This window comes from Mustela putorius, unplaced genomic scaffold (assembly GCF_011764305.1).
Source record: "Mustela putorius furo isolate JIRA1106 unplaced genomic scaffold, ASM1176430v1.1 tig00003858_pilon_pilon_pilon, whole genome shotgun sequence".
Classification (NCBI taxonomy): Eukaryota; Metazoa; Chordata; class Mammalia; order Carnivora; family Mustelidae; genus Mustela; species Mustela putorius.
Window position 1 is genome coordinate 7,047,675 of NW_025422010.1, and position 5,488 is coordinate 7,053,162.

Below are 5,488 nucleotides of genomic sequence, written 5' to 3' on the forward strand. Positions count from 1 at the left end.
CACAGCTTCTCTCTCATTGTCAGTTTATTTTGGTAGCCCTTCCCTGCCGTGGTCCCCGATCTGTTAGTTACCCACTGCTGCATAACAAACCATCCCAACACTTAGATGTTTTGGACACGGTGACCATTTATTATCTCTACCCATTTTCTGTGGGTTGGGAATTAGGGGACGACCCAGCCGATGGTGTCCTGCTTCAGGGTGTCTCCTCTTTGGGAGTGGCAGTTAAAATGTCAGCCGGAGCTGACATTTGTCATTTGAAGGCTTTCCCAGGACCAGCAGGATCCAGTCACAAGATGTTTTTCACTCACATGGCTGCCCAGTTGTTGCTGGTGGTAGGCGGGAAGCCTCGGTTCCTTTCTGCGCGGATCCCAGGCTGTTTGACGTCCTCACAACACGACCTCTGGCTTCTTTCAGAATGGGTGAGAATTTACTTTTTGTGACCACCACGTGGAAAACACACAGTGTCATTTCTGCAGTGAGAGCTGGCTGCACTTACTGTGGCAGGGAACACACAGCGGGGAGCGGATGCCAGATAGCAAAACTGGGGTTGGGGGGTGGGGTGGGGAGCCATCTTGGAGGCTGGCTATCCCCTGAGATATGTGAACAGAAGAATGTACAGAAATACATGCATGTATTCACGTGGAGAAAAAAGCCACCCCCAAACGCGCACACACACAAATGTGTCTAGGATAAAAGAATAATAAAATGAGAAATAGGTACTCTCAGACAAGTCTGAGAAGGAGAACATTACCAATAACTTTAACTTTCAAGCCTTTGTTCCCCACATCTCGTTCCTTTCGCCAAATGGGAAGGAATTGGGTTTTGTGGTTATGTGACCTCTGCTTGCTTCACAGATGTGTGGAGGGATAACATTCAAAATATTTAACAACCGGTGTGATGTGGGCATGGGCAGCTGAGACGAGGCCATGGTGCTCAGCACGGCTACGCCAGGGAGTACTGGCTAACACTGTGCTTGGTGGTGGTGTCTCTACCCAACATGTTTCATTTTGAATGTTTTTTTAGAGTTTGCCTTTTTTGTTTGCTGTTTTATTTCTGAGGTTCGTTCATGGGGAAACGTGTAGCATTTTCACTGCTGCGTAGTGTTCTACCGTGTGACCATACCTTATTGTATTTAGTCTCTCTCCTGACAATGGCCATTTTGTTCTTCCCAGTTCTGTTTTCTATCCTGCTGCTAAGACCCTGCTGGTATGAGATCACCTACACATTTCTTCTGATGCACTTGTGTAAGAATTGCTCTAGGTACGAGCTAGCAGAGCAGTTCCTGGGTCTCAGAATATATATGTGTTCAACTTTACAAGGTAATGTCAGACTGTTTTTCCAAGTGGATATAAGAATGTATATTCTGATTACCATTTGAAAGAATTCCCTTTGCTCGACACTTGGGTATCGTTAACTTCACAATTATTATTTTTTGATCTCATGGATGTTAAATGGTGAGTTAGGTTTCCCTGAATTTCTGTTTTCTTAATTAGTAATGAGGATATGAACCTTTTGTATTCTGGGTTTTGAATCATTGCTGTTTCTTTTTTGAGTGTCAATTCCAGTCTTCTGTCTACTTTTCTCTGGGGTTGATTCTCATTCCCCCCCCCCAACTTTAAATGTTTTATTGAGTCAGATAATTGATATGCAAATTCAGTGAACTTAGTGTTGTCCTTAAAGACAGCAAGGGCTGTTTTGGTCTGTCCTGCCGCTTTCTGGGCCTCCGGTAGGGTGCCTGTGTGCTTGCCATTGCCACGTTTCTGAGCCTCAAATTCTCTGCCCTGCACCCCCAGAGGCAGCAACATATAGTTCACCTTGGGCATGTCAGAGAACCCAGGGATTGAGGCCAGGGATTAGGCCCCATCTTGTCACCCTATATTTCACCTTCTCGATGCACTATGGGCACCCATGTAGTGTATGTTGCAGGAATGAGCAGAAATAGCTTTCTTCCGAGGAGACCCTGCCAAACTTGGCCACCTGCCTCACTGATCATGAGTGCGGCCTTGCGCCTCTTCCTGAGCAGTCACGTGGCCAGAAAACACCTTGTGTGGACAAGTGCGGGCTTGATGAGTTGGGTGAATGTAATTTTGCCTTAGAGCTCTTGGGATTTTTCGTCTCCAGACTTCATAAAAGGAGGACAAATGGATCACTGTGGAATAGGCTCCAGGGAGAGGGCCATAATGTCCCCTAGGAGGAATCTTGCATTCCATTTAGAACAAGGAAATCACAGCGAGAACTTCTCCAAGGGGATCCCCACCTACCCCCGTCTTCTCCTCTTTGTACTGATGGGTCCACAGCTCTCTGGCTGTTGGTAGGAGGCAATGCTGATGCTGGATGAGGTCGAAGGCAGCAGAGCAGAAGGAGGATGGAACAGTGGGCAGTTTTGCTTACTAACCCTGCACAGCTCTCTGGACTGATCAGTGTTTTCAGCAGAAAGTTTTCCTGCTGTCTCCAGTAGTTTCTATGTTTCAGCTCTTGTGAGGATCCGCTTCCTCTCCAGGTGTGGGAGTCAAATCTCTTTTCACCAGATCCACAGCTTGCCTCAATCCTTTCCACCAGAGAGGATCTGCAGGCTCAAGAGTGTCTGGAGGAGCAGGTCCTTGCCAGATATGGGATGGATTTCAGAGCCAAGACAAAGGAAGTTCCTGTCTTCCATAAAAGAGATCCTTCAAGTGTACATGTAGGGTAGTGTCTATTTTTGACTTTTGTCACTTCTGAAGGTGGATAGCAATTTTATTGAAAAACATGGAGAATGGATTGGAACAAGGAAGGTGTTCCCTGAAGGAAATGTTAGGGTACGGAGTCGACCACCCATCAATTAGACAGAGAACACTCTCAATAATGCAAATCACACAGCGAGGTTTATTTCCAGCTAGCTGGGGTCTGAGTATCTGCCTGACGCAGTGGGTTTCTACAAGGACCCGGAGCACTCAAAGCCAAGGGTTTATATAGCATTTTTTTAGAACATCCAACTCAGTAATTTTCCATACATACTTTTGGCTTGCGCCCCCTGGCGGTTTAGTAAGATAAGCTCTTTTCAACATCTGGTCCCCGTGGTGCAACCGCTTAGCTGCGCTGGTGGTTTAAGCTGATTAGCTGCTGCCGGGGTGTTGTAGGGTGGGGTATTTTCTTGGAACTAAAGCAGGGTGAGGGTCCCTAGAACTAAAATAGGGGAAAGTTCAGCCCTTGGGCCTGAGATGGCTGCCCAAGCTAAGATGGCTGTATTTATGCTAACCCACTCTTTAGTAGTTCATAATGAACAACTTTTAGTTGTTCCCCCCTTTTAGTTCTTCATAATGAGGAATCTTGGTCATTTGTAGGGCAGTCGTGGGGGCCCTCAAGAGTGGGCAACTTTTCATATTGTTGTCTTAAGACCAGGAGTTGGATGGTATTAACATGGTCCTTTACAAAATTAGTAAGTTTGTTTAGAATGCAGGGGCCAAAAGTTAAAATGAGTACAAGTAGAATAAATGGGCCAACTAAGGTAGAAACTAGGGTGGATGGAGAGCCAGGGAAACTTAATTAAACCAAGCCTCAAACCAGTTCTCCTGTGCCTCTTTGTCTTTTTCTCTTAGCTAATCCTTCTCTTACTTGGCCATGGATTCCTTTACTACTCCTGAATGGTCAGCGTAAAAACAGCATTCTTCTCCTAGTGCAGCACATAGTCCCCCAGTTTGTCCATCCGTTAGGATCCATGTCTGCTTCTAAGGTTGATGAGGGTTGGTTCCCATGTGGGTCTCTCTCCAGCTGTTGAACAGGGTCAGGATCAATTGCCATTTCATCATCGGGCTGGGCAGAAGATTTGGTATGCTCCTGAGGTCTAGAGATCCTCAGTTTCAGGGGCTTATCAGGGTGCTGCCACGCGGTCCACTCTGTGGCTTGTCTCTGTTCTGGTGGGGTAGGCTGGCACACGTGAGAGTGGTGGACCCAAGGCCCAATGCGGTCAACCTACATTGAGAGGGGTGGGAGGGGTCAGGATCACGCTGTAGGGTCCCTTCCAGCCAGGCTCCCAAGTTTCCACTTGGTGGCAGCGCTTCCAAACTAAGTCCCCGGGTTGGTAAGGATGTGGTTCCAGCTCCGTCTCCATCTCCGTGTGGGCAGTTAGGATCCCCGTGTGGGCTAGACACACTGTAATGATGCCTGCAGTGACTGGAGTAGAGACTGATCAGTCATTGTTAAAGAGGAGGACCTGATACCCCGTCACTCCAGCGTTTGTCGTCCACCGGTCTGGTGGAGTCCGGAGAAGGCCCTTGAGAGCGTGAGTGGTGATCAAGATGAGATTTTGGCCCAAAGTCAATTTACTTGCATCCTTGACCAGGAAGGCCATGGCAGCAATTATGCAGAGGCAGGGGGGAACCCAGCCGCTACTGGATCTAGTTAATTGCTAAGATAGGCTACTGGCCTTTGCCAAGGCCCCAGAGTCTGAGTCAAAACTCCTTTGGCCACCCCTGCCTTTTCATCCACATACAAGTTAAAGGGCTTGGTAACATCTGGGAAGGCCAATGCTGGGGCTGACTGACTGGCAAAAGCAAGATCATTTAAATGAGCTATCGTGCAACTTCTCTGAAGTTTACCTCAAGTTGTCTAGCTTAGGTAAACATTTTAAAACAGTCAAATTTAGAATTTAAAACCCATAAAGGTGTGTTATTAAAACATAATTTTTCCTCTCTAAAATAACCCTCATTTCCAGAGATAGCCAAATCAGGACTAATTCATTTGAAAAACAAGCCCAGTTTTAACAAGCTTGGCCTAATTGTTTACATAAGCTCAGCAAGAACAGTGAAAAATCATATAGTCTTTTAAAATCTGCTTTGTTGGAACTTCTTATAAGGAATCTCTAGGTTGAACTTTCAGTAGCCTTTCCAGGCCAGAAGCCAAGCCACGCAGTTGCCATCAGACAAGCCTGCAATACCTGTCGGTTCCTGAGGTTCTCAAAGTATCCTGAGGCTCTGCACCTACCAGGAAGTGATATTCTTTACTCACCTGGTGAGGCTGCTGGGAACTCTGTAAGCGAGGTATCAGGCCAACAGTTCCAAGGGACTTTATGGCTCCAGGTTTTATAAAGCCAATCTTAGTTCCTTTAAGCTGTCTGGTCATATCTGAGTATTTTCAAATATGACATTCCAGTCAAAGCCTTGGTAAAATAACCCATGTTTCCAATAGTGTCCTGTTACAAGGAGAACAGATTCTTATTGAATTTATGAAAATGACTGATTGCCAAGGAAGAAAGAATACTTATTGAGACCTTTTGGTTTTAGAGGGTTCAAATAGAAAGAAAAGGTGAACGTCTGGATTCATTTACAAATGAATACTTTTACAGCTCTGTAAATTACAGATAATTTAAGAAAAAGTTTGGAGAACCAGCAATGTTTAAAACAAGAGACATAACACTATAATCTTTTAGTTCATTTAATCCCATGTTGCTAAATTTGGTTTAGTCTGAATGTAGCCCTTACTTCTGTAATTTTTACCCATTTCAGTTCCCAGG

At 45.7% G+C, this 5,488-nt stretch overlaps 1 long non-coding RNA gene across 1 annotated transcript; it reads right to left on the reverse strand.

Annotated features, from left to right (window-relative positions):
* Nucleotides 1–2,841: 2,841 nt before the first annotated feature.
* Nucleotides 2,842–5,026, reverse strand: LOC106004839. The gene is made up of 2 exons (XR_001177885.2): nt 4,984–5,026; nt 2,842–4,149 (listed from the first exon to the last, which is right to left on the reverse strand). It is a non-coding gene; the product is annotated as an uncharacterized LOC106004839 (long non-coding RNA).
* Between the last annotated feature and the right edge of the window lie 462 nt (nt 5,027–5,488).